Source organism: Gorilla gorilla, chromosome 10, assembly GCF_029281585.2.
Source record: "Gorilla gorilla gorilla isolate KB3781 chromosome 10, NHGRI_mGorGor1-v2.1_pri, whole genome shotgun sequence".
NCBI lineage: Eukaryota > Metazoa > Chordata > Mammalia > Primates > Hominidae > Gorilla > Gorilla gorilla.
In genome coordinates this window covers 137,137,394-137,149,334 of record NC_073234.2, presented here as the reverse complement: position 1 = coordinate 137,149,334, position 11,941 = coordinate 137,137,394, and positions in this window count along the sequence as shown.

Genomic DNA, 11,941 nt, shown 5'->3' with positions numbered 1-11,941 from the left:
AACAACAATAAAAAACAACAAAAAAGGTGCAACTTAGTCTAGAGCTAATTTTTCCCCACTACCGAGGCAAGACCAATCCCCCAAGAACCCTGAGGTTTTTGAGGCTGGCTGGTGGCACAAGCAGAATGCACTCGCACCTCTAATCATTTCAGGTGGTTCTTTCTCTGGCCTTGGGTCTGCCCTTTGATGTCGTGCGTGGGCTGAGCATCACTCAAAGGATGACTGGAGAAGGGCTCGCTGCAGATCTCTGGGATTCTCTGTGTGCAGCTGTATCCTCTCCAGAACTCTAACCTCCCTGGTCCCCCTGAACTCTTAGCTGTGTTTGCTCAACTCAGGGGATCTGCTAGACTCCACCTGAGTTCCCCCTCTCTGCATCATGGCCTGGAAACTCCCAAGACAGTAGCATTGCGGGGGCAATCACTGGGCTCACCCCGTTTGTTCCCTGTCCCTCAGGGATCACTGTCCTCTGTTGACTGATGTCTGATGTCTTGAAAAACATTGTTTCATATATATTTTACCTATTTTGTTTTGTTCTTTCAGGTGAGACAGTAAATCTACACTGTTACTACATCTCGGTTAGCCAAATGCATTTGTGACTCACCCATGTTGAGGCCAGGTGCAGTGGCTCATGCCTGTAATCCCAGCACTTTGGGAGGCCAAGGCGGGCAGATCACCTGAGGTCAGGAGTTTGAGACCAGCCTGCCCAACATGGTGAAACCTCGTCTCTACTAAAAATGCAACAATTAGACAGGTGTGGTGATGAGCGCCTGTAGTCCCAGCTACTCCGGAGGCTGAAGCAGGAGAATTGCTTGAATCTGGGAGGTGGAGGTTGCAGTGAGCCAAGATCACGTCACTGCACTCTGGCCTGGGCAACAGACCAAGACTCCCTCTTTAAAAAAAAGTAAGGCCAGGAGCGGTGGCTCACGCCTGTAATCCGAGCACTTTGGGAGGCCGAGGCGGGCGGATCACAAGGTCAGGAGATCGAGACCATCCTGGCTAACATGGAGAAACCCTGTCTCTACTAAAAATACAAAAAAATTAGCCGGGCGTGGTGGCAGGCACCTGTAATCCCAGCTACTCAGGAGGCTGACGCAACTGAATGGTGTAATTCGGGAAGCGGAGCTTGCAGTAAGCTGAGATCGCACCACTGCACTCCAGCCTGGGCAACAGAGCAAGACTCCATCTCAAAAAAAAAGAAAAAAAAAAAAAAGAAGGGAAGATCTGGACACACTGGGTTCACATTCCTGCATGGCGATTGGCTGGAACATAGGAACAGCTAGCACCATTACATGGGCCTTGCCTGTTGCTGCAGTCCCCACCATTCCCAGTTGTCTTGCCCAGGCCTCCATAACATAAACTCCATCATCGGTTTATGTTACCTGCTGGTCACTGGAGACATTTAAGACTCCCAGTACTATGTGTCATGAAGAGAATAAACCAATGTTGTTGTGAAGATTCTAAAAGCAGTTAAGTCACTTGAATGGTGAAAAAACAGAAAACAGTTCATTTCATTGGGGCTACAAAAACACAGGACCTTGAAGGAAGAATATAATGTTACCAAGCAGAGGATTTGGGAAGCAGATACCCCTTCACCTCTGCTTGCAGCTTGCAATCCAAACAGGTCCTTCAGCCTCAAGTTGCCTCTGGGCAGGGGAGGCTGGCCCTGCCTCCCAGGGAGATCCAGGCAGGTGCCATGGGCAGGTCAGCCAGGCAGTCAGGTTGCGAATCGGAGGGACTCTTCTCTCTGTGGGGTCAGGACTCCATGTGCATTATTTATGAGCCCTTCTGTAGATGGCACCTGCCAGCCACCCCGATCCGTGCAGCCGCTCAGGTGCCAAGTATCAGGGTTGACTTGGCTGCTGCCCTGTCCCGGTTCTTGCTCTTGCCCAAAGCACTTCCATTTTTTTTTTTTTTTTTTTTAAAGACAGAGTCTTGCTCTGTCACCCAGGCTGGATTGCAGTGGCACAATCTCGGCTCACTGCAACCTCCATCTCCCGGGTTCAAGCAATTCTCCTGCCTCAACCTCCCAAGTAGCTGGAATTACAGGTGTGCACCACCTTGCCTGGCTAATTTTTGTATTTTTAGTAGAGACGGGGTTTCGCCACATTGGCCAGGCTGGTCTCGAACTCCTGACCTCAGGTGATCCGCCTGCCTTGGTTTGCCAAAGTGCTGGGATTATAGGCGTGAGCCACCACGCCCAGCCCCCAGAGTGCTTTCAGACGCACTCATCAGCAACCAGAGGCTGGACCTGGCTCTCTGGGGACTGTGATTATGGTGGGTGAGAAAGTATGGTAGGAGACTATCCTCCCTCACCCTCACCTCCACCATCACTTTTTGTTCTCTTTGAGACATTCTACTTAGGGACCGCCAGCCTGCAGATTTGCTCAACCAGCTGGGGAGAGTCACAAAAGTAGCAAACACACACTCACTATGTGCCTGGCACTCTTCTCTACACTGTGTGTGTGTGTGTGTGTGTGTGTGTGTGTGTGTGTGTGTGTGTACATGCATTATCTACATAACAGTCTTATGACATAAGACCTTTATTATACCTATTTTACAGGTAAGTACTCTAAGGCATGATTTCTCCAACTGTTTTTTTCTTTCTTTCTTTTTTGTTTTGAGACAAGGTCTCTGTCATCCAAGCTGGAGTGCAGTGGTGCGATCACGGCTCACTGCAGCCTCTAGCTCCCAGGCTTGAGCGATTCTTTCCCCTCAGCTTCCTGAGTAACTGGGACTACAGGTGTGCCACCATGCCCAGCTGATTCTTTTATTTCTCGTAGAGACGGGCTCTTGCTATGTTGCCCAGGCTAGTCTCAAACTCCCGGGCTCAAGTGATCCTCTCAAAGTGCTGGGATTACAGGTGTGAGCCACCATGCCCAGCCTCTCTGACTTTTAATGTACCCATGAATCGCCACCTGGGGATCTTGCTAAAATGCAGATTCTGATTCAGTAGGTTCTAGGAGAGGCCCAGGATTCTGTAATTCTACAAGTTACCAGCCAGTGCTAGAGTCTAAGGTGCAGAGAGGTGAAGGAATTTACCCAAGATCATGTAGCTACTATTAATAGCAGCTGTGCTACTTAAGCATTGCAAAATACTAAGAGCCAATTCTAAAAGCAAGGGCACCTGTCCAAGGAGAAGTTAAAATTCCTCAGACTTTTCCTTCTTCTACTTCCAAGAAATGCCCTTGCTCAGAATAGTCCCAAAGATTATAACAATTTGTTCAAATATGTTTATAGCAGCACTTTTCAGATCAGCCACACAATGGATACATCCTCAATACCCACAATAGGGCAACAGCTCGGTGAACTATAGTCTATTTCATGTCATGCCATGCAGCTATTAATGATAATTATGGGAATTAAATGGATACCTGTAAACAGCTATATTAAGTCATGTTTAGCAAAGAAAAGTAGGACCAAAAATAATGTGTACCTATTGATTAAAGTTATATGATCAGGTTATCCCAGCACTTTGGGAGGCCAGGCGGGAGGATCGCTTGAGCCCAGGGATTTGAGAGCAGCCTGGGCAACACGGCAAAACCCTGTCACTACAAAAAATACAAAAACTACCTGGGCATGGTGGCATACGCTTGTAGACCCAGCTACTTGGGAGGCTGAGGCAGGAGAATCATATGAAACTGAGAGGTAGAGGTTGCAGTGAGCCAAGATAGTGCCACTGCACTCCAGTCTGGGTAACAGAGTGAGACCCTGTCTCAAAACAGGCAAACAAAGAAACAAAAAGTTATGCCAGATGCAGTGGCTTATGCCTGTAATCCCAGCACTTTGGGAGGCCAAGGCAGGTGGATTACCTGAGGTCAGTAGTTTGAGACTAGCCCAGTCAACATGGTCAAACCCCGTCTCTACTAAAAATACAAAAATTAGCTGGACGTGGTGGCGGGCGCTTGTAGTTCCAGCTACTCAGGAGGCTGAGGCAGGAGAATGACTTGAACCTGGGAGGCAGAGGTTGCAGTGAGCCAAGATCGTGCCACTGCACTCCAGCCTGGGCGATAGAGTGAGACTCCATCTCAAAAAGAAAAAAAAAATCCCAGTTTTAGTTCTTGCAGGAGAATACTTTATTTACCTGCCCCTGTAAGAAGGATTTTAAGTCCTCCTTGTAGGATTGTTGCAAGGATGAAATGTAATAATGCAGGTAGGCAAAGTGCCTAGCATGTCAGCACTAGATATTTGTGTTTTCTTTTGTTTTTTATTTTATTTGTTTATTTATTTATTTAGAGACTGAGTCTCACTCTGTCGCCAGGCTGGAGTGCAGTGGTGCGATCTCAGCTCACTGCAACCTCCGCCTCCCAGGTTCAAGCGATTCTCCTGCCTTAGCCTCCCAAGTAGCTGGGATTACAGGCGCACGCTGCCACTCCTGGCTCATTTTTTTTTTTTGTATTTTTAGTACAGACCGGGTTTCACCATGTTGGCCAGGATGGTCTAGATCTCTTGACCTCATGATCCCCCCGCCTTGAACATCCAAAGTGCTGGGATTGAAGGCATGAGCCACCGCGCCCAGCCGATATTTGTGTTTTTTAATTTTTTAATTTTTATTTTTTTTTGAGACAGAGTCTTGCTCTTTTGCCCAGGCCGGACTGCTGCAATGGCGCTATCTTGGCTCACTGCAAGCTCCGCCTCCCGGGTTCACGCCATTCTCCTGCCTCAGCTTCCCGTATTTGTTTTTTTTTAAAAAATAAATGTTTTGGGCAGGGCGAGGTGGCTCACGCCTGTAATCCCAGCACTTTGGGAGGCCGAGGCGGGCGGATCCCGAGGTCAGGAGATCCAGACCATCCTGGCTAACACGGTGAAACCCTGTCTCTACTAAAAAAAATACAACAAAAATTAGCCGGGCATGGTGGCGGGCGCCTGTAGCCCCAGCTACTCGGGAGGCTGAGGCAGGAGAACGGTGTGAACCCGGGAGGCAGAGCTTGCAGTGAGCTGAGATCGCGCCACTGCACTCCAGCCTGGGCGACAGAGCAAGACTCCATCCCCCCGCCCCCCCAAAAAAAAAAAAAAAGATTTGCCTGTTCTGGACATTTCATATAAATGGAGTCTTACTATGTATGGTCTTTGGTGACTTTTGTAGAGATGAATCTCACCATGTTGCCTAGCCTGGTCTCAAACTACTGGGCTCAAGCGATCCTCCAGCCTCAGCCTCCCAAAGTGCTGGGATTACGGGCATGAGCCACCATGCCCACCCTCCAATGGCATCCTTTATATTTTTCTTTCTTTCTTTTTTTTTTTTTTGAGACGGAATTTCACTCTTGTTACCCAGGCTGGAGTGCAATGGCACAATCACGGCTCACTGCAACCTCCGCATCCCAGGTTCAAGCAATTTTCCTGCCTCAGCCTCCCAAGTAGCTGGGATTACAGGCATGCGCCACCACGCCCGGCTAATTTTGTATTTTTAGTAGAGACAGAGTTATCCATGTTGGTCAGGCTGGTCTCGAATTCCCGACCTCAGGTGATCTGCGGCCTTGGCCTCCCAAAGTGCTGGGATTACAGGCATGAGCCACCGCACCCGGCCGGCATCCTTTATAGCAAAGGATCCAATCCAAGATTCTCCATCACATTCAGGTGTCATGTCTCTTTGGCTGCCTGTAATATGAAACAGTTCTTCGATCTTTTTTTTTTTTTTTTTTTTTTTTTTTTTGTCACCTAGGCTGGAGTGCAGTGGCGCGATCTCGGCTCAATGTAAGCTCCGCCTCCTGGGTTCACACCATTCTCCTGCCTCAGCCTCCCGAGTAGCTGGGACTACAGGTGCCCATCACTGCACCCGGCTAATTTTTTGTATTTTTAGTAGACACGGGGTTTCACTGTGTTAGCCAGGATAGTCTCGATCTCCTGACCTTGTGATACATCCGCCTCGGCCTTCCAAAGTGCTGGGATTTACAGACATGAGCCACCGCGCCTGGCCCTTTTTTTTGTCTTTTTTTTTTTTTTTTTTTTTTTTTGAGATGGAGTCTTGCTCTGTTGCCCAGGAGAGACAGGATGGAATGCAATGGCATTCCATGATCTTGGCTCACTGCAACCTCCGCCTCCCGGGTCAAGAGATTCTCATGCCTCAGCCTCCTGAATAGCTGGGATTACAGGTGCCCACCACCACACCCAGCTAATTTTTTCCTTTTTTGATAGTGACAGGGTTTCACCATGTTGGCCAGGCTGGTTTCCAACTCCTGACCTCAGGTGATCCACCGGCCTCAGCCTCTTAAAGTGCTGGGATTACAGGCATGAGCCACTGCGCCTGGCCTCCTTATTGTATTTATTTATCCAATCATCACACCTGATACATAACCCATCTCCCATCACCGCCACCACCCTCTTCCCAGTTTTTGCATCCTCCCTCCTGCCCCAAATAAATGTATCTTAATGAAAGGGATGATGAGAATGATTTTTTTGGCTTGGTGTCCAAATTTAAAGTTTTAGCCAACATGGTGAAACCCCATCTCTAGTAAAGATACCAAAATTAGCCAGGCATGGTGCGGGCGCCTGTAATCCCAGCTACTCACGAGGCTGAGGCAGGAGAATTGCTTGACCCCGGGAGGCAGAGTTTGCAGTAAGCCAAGATCACGCCACTGCAATCTAGCCTGAGCAACAGAGCGAGATCCATCTCAAAAAAAATAAAATGAAAGTTTTCCAATGAAGCCCTGTTTACCAGGTTATTTTCTATTATGCAGATATGGCTGGGAAATTTATAAGAAATGTTTTCCAATGACCAGGTAAAGGGCTGGCTGCTGCTTACGTTTTTGTTTTGCTTTGCTTTTTGGGCTACAAGATTAAATCTTATTTTATTCTGCCACCTGCTGGCAACGTCTTGAAATTTCTTTCATCTAACAAAAGGCGAAACGTTTGTTGAAGATTGATTAACAAATATTATTTTTCCATTTTTCTCACAATCTGAAAACCTACCACTCAAAGAAAAACTCACTGATATGATTAGATGGTGTAAACATTCATCCTTATTCATCTTTGATAAGGCAAAACATTTGCTTTCCAAATTTTCCACAGTAATAATATGAAACAGTAATAATCTTTTGTGCATAAAATGTATGGATGTAGGCCGGGCATGGTGGTTCACGCCTGTAATCCCAGCACTTTGGGAGGCCGAGGCGGGTGGATTACAAGGTCAGGAGATCGAGACCATTCTGGCTAACACAGTGAAATCCCGTCTTTACTAAAAATACAAAAAATTAGCTGGGCGTGGTGGTGGGCGCCTGTAGTCCCAGCTACTCGGGAGGCTGAGGCAGGAGAATGGCGTGAACCTGGGAGGTGGAGCTTGCAATGAGCTGAGATCACGCCACTGCACTCCAGCTTGGGTGACAGAGTGAGACTCCATCTCAAAAAAAAAATGTACAGATGTAATTTAAATAATAATTACAAAGTCAATCTGTGTAACTGACCCAGGTCAAGAAGAAGACATTGCCATCGTTCTTTTCTTTTTTTTTTTAGATGGAGTTTTGCCCTTGTTCCCCAGGCTGGAGTACAGTGGCCTGATCTCGGCTCTCTGCAACCTCTACCTCCAGGGTTCAAAGGATTCTCCTGCTCAGCCTCCCAAGTAGCTGAGATTACAGGCACCCACCACCACGCCCACCTAATTTTTGTATTTTTGTAGAGACGGTATTTCACCATATTGGCCAGGCTGGTCTCAAACTCCTGACCTCAAGTGATCCTCCCACCTTGGCCTCCCAAGGTGCTGGGATTACAGGTGTGAGCCACTGGGCCTGGCCATGCCATTGCTTTAAATGACCAATGTCCCTCTTCTCCGATCCTGGCTCTCTCTCTCTTCCCCTCAAAGGATTACCCTGATTTTGGGAATAATCATTTGAGTATATACTGCTTTTGTAATCAGAAAATAACTAAAGTATTAATTGTTCAAATTAATCATATAAAAATTTTGATGTGGCGATTTAATCTGGAAATTTACATGGTTATTTCTGCATTTAACAAAGACATCCTGAGTTCAACATCATTAATTATTAGGGAAATGCAAATCAGATCAGAGTGATCTCACTCACTAGAATAGCTAAAGTTAAAAAGACAATCATAAATGTTAAAGATGTGGAGAAATTAAGACCCTCACGTATTACCGATGGGAATGTGAAATGGTGCAGCCACTTCGGAAAACAGTTTGGCAGTTCCTCAAAATATGAAACACCAAGTTACCATATGACAGAGCAATTCCACTTCTGGGTGTAGCACCAAACGAAATGAAACATTATGTCCACACAAAAACTTGTACACAAATGTTGATACTAGCATTATTCCTAAAAGCCAAAAAGTGGAAACAATGCCAGTGTCCATCCACTGATGAATGAATAAACAAAATGTGATCTACCGCACAATGGAATATGATTCAGCCATCCAACGGAATGATGTATTGACACAGGTTGTCACATGGAAAAACCTTGAAGACATCGTGGGAAGTGAAGGTAGTCCATCACAAAAGACTACATAGGGTATGATTCCACTTATAGGAAATGTCCAGAACAGGCAAATTCAGAGAGACAGAAAGCAGAGAAGTGCTTGCCAGGGGCTGGGGGAGTGGGGAAAGGAAGAGTGACAACTAATGGGTATCAGGTTCCTTTTGAAGTGATGAAAATATTCTGAAAGTAGATAGCGGTGGTGGTCGCACAACCCTGTGAATACCTTAAAAACCACTAGATTAGAATTACATATTATTATATATTATAATTGTATATATATATATATTTTTCTTTTTTTTTTTTGAGATGGAGTCTTGCTCTGTCACCCAGGCTGGAGTGCAGTGGCGTGATCTCGGCTCACTGCAAGCTCCGCCTCACCATTCTCCTGCCTCAGCCTCCCAAGTAGCTGGGACTACAGGCGCCCGCCACCACGCCCGGCTAATTTTTTATATTTTTAGTAGAGATGGGGTTTCGCCATGTCAGCCAGGATGGTCTCGATCTCCTGACCGCGTGATCCGCCCGCCTCGGCCTCCCAAAGTGCTGGGATTACAGGCATGAGCCACCGCACCTGGCCTCTTTTTTTCTTTTTTTGAGACAGAATCTCACTCTGTCACCCAGGCTGGAGTGCAGTGGCACAATCTTGGCTCACTGCAACCTCCGCCTCCCAGGTTCAAGTGATTCTTGTGCCTCAGCCTCCTGAATAGCTGGGACTACAGGTGTAAGCCACCATGCCCAGCTAATTTTTGTATCTTTAGTAGAGACAGGGTTTCACCATGTTGGCCAGGATGGTCTCGATCTATTGACCTCGTGATCTGCCCACCTCGGTCTCCCAGAGTGCTGGGAATTGCAGGCATGAGCCACCAGGCCTGGCCTTTTAAAAAATATTTATTTATTTGAGACAAGGTCTGTCTCTGTCGCCCAGGCTAGAGCACAGTGATGTGATCTCAGTTCACTGTATCCTTGACCTCCCAGGCTCAAGTGATCCTTTTACCTCAACTTCTTGAGTAGCTGGGACTACAAGTGCATGCCACCACACCCGGCTAATTTTTTACATTTTCTGTAGAGATGGCGGTCTCACTATGTTGACCAGGCTGGTCTCAAAGCGATCCTCCTGTCTTGGCCTCCCAAAGTGCTGGCATTACAGGTGTGAGCTACTCCACCTGGCATATAATTATACATTAATCCCCACTTTCTCACTCTCCAGAAGCAACCACTATTGTGAACTTGGGGTATATCACTCTAGTTCAATTTATGTTCCTTTATATCTTATTATGTTGTGTACTGTTCATCTTGTAAATAAATTATATACTAATCTATTACATTTAAAACAACAATGTGCTGAGACTTGCTTTTGTCAGCTTTTTTTTACATTTACATTTTCTCATGAAATAAGCGTAGAGGAAAGCACAAAAACCATTATGTACAGTTTGTCAAGTAATAGTAAGCTGAACACCTAGGTACCTACAACCCAGGTCATGAAATTAATCACTGCCAGCGCCCAGAAGCCTGGAACATGCAGACTCTCAGCCTTGGCCTCCTTCTTTCCCCCAGACGTAACCACAGCCTTGCTTTTCTGGTAATTTAGTTGCTTTTCTTTGTAGTTTTACCACTTATATTTATTTTTCCTGGTTTGGATCTTTTATTTTTAAAGTTATGTATGAACATAATTATTTTTATTTATTTATTTATTTATTTATTTATTTATTTATTTTTTGAGATGGAGTCTTGCTCTGTTGCCTAGGCTGGAGTGCAATGGTGCGATCTCAGTTCACTGCAATCTCCACCTCCTGGGTTCAAGTGATTCTCCTGCCTCAGCCTCCTGAGTAGCTGGAATTACAAGCGCATGCCACCACGCCAATTTTTGTATTTTTAGTAGAGACAGGGTTTCACCATGTTGACCAGGCTGGTCTCGAACTCCTGACCTCAGGTGATCTGCCCGCCTCAGCCTTCCAAAGTGCTGAGATTATAGGCGTGAGCCACAGCGCCTGGCTGAACATAATTATTAATATAAATTATACACACACACACACACACACACATATATATATACATGTCTGTCTGTCTTCCTGTAGTCGGTATTATGGCTCCATATTAGACTCAGCCATTGTTACATGTGACTATAATTCATTCATTTCGCTGCTGTGACATTCTTCTTTTTTTTTTTTTTCTGTTGCCCTGTCTAGAGTGCCATGGCATAATCACAGCTCAGAGCAGCCTTGATCTCCCAAGCTCAAGCAATCCTTTCAATGCAGCCTCCTGAGGAGCTGAACTACAAGTGTGTGCCATCCTGCCTGGTTGATTTTGTTTTATTTTAGGAGATGAGATATGGCTGGGCTCCGTGGCTCATGCCTGTAATCCCAGCACTTTGGGAGGCCAAGGCAGGCAAATCACTTGAGGTCACTTGAGTTTGACATCTGCCCAGCCAACATGGTGTAACTCCATCTCTACAAAAAATACAACAAAAAAATTAACCAGGCATGGTGGCACACGTCTGGGGTCCCAGCTACTTGGGAGGCTGAGGCAGCAGAATCACTTGAACCCACGAGGTGGAGGCTGCAGTGAGCCAGGATCAGACCACTGTACTCCAGCCTGGGTGACAGACCAAAACTCTGTCTCAAAAAAAAAAAAAAAAAAAGAAAGAAAGAAAAGAAAGAAAGACAGGGTCTTGCTCTGTTGCCCAGGCTGTAGTGCAGTGGCACCATCACGGCTCACTGCAGCCTTGGCCTCCTGGGTTCAAGCCATCCTCCCACCTCAGCCTCCCAAAGCACTGGGATGACAGGCGTGAGCCACAGAACCCAGCCATAGCGCCTAACATCTCGAGTGATGAATGAGATCCACATTATTTGTTACTGTCTCTAGATTACAGAAAACCAGTTAATTATTTGATTTAGGAACTGGCATGATCCACCCCAAATAATTTACATGATAAGTGTGCCCTGGTGCATGCATCTTTGTCATCTCAGCCACTCTGGAGGCTGAGGCAGGAGGACAGCTTCAGCCCAGGAGTTTGAGGCCAGCCTGGACAACGTAGCAAGAGCCTGTCTCTTAAAAACAACAACAACAACAACAACAACAAACTAATATGGCGGGGTGCAGTGGCTCATGCCTGTAATCCCAGCGCTTTGGGAGGCTGAGGCAGGCAGATCACCTGAGGTCAGGAGTTTGAGACCAGCCTGGCCAACATGGTAAAACCCCGTCTTTACTAAAAATATGAAAAAATTAGCCAGGCGTAGTGGTGGGCTCCTGTAATCCCAGCTACTTGGGAGGTTGAGGCACGAGAATCACTTGAACCCAGGAGGCGGAGGTTGCAGTGAGCGGAGATTGTGCCACTGCACTCCAGCCTGGGCAACAAGAGTGAAACTCCATTTCAAAAAAAACAAAACAAAAACAAAACAAAAAACAAATATATCATGGCCGGACAGGACGGCTCATGCCTTTGGGAGGATGAAGCGGATGGATCACTTAAGGTCAGGAGTTCAAGACCAGCCTGGCCAACATGGTGAAACCCTGTCTCTACTAAA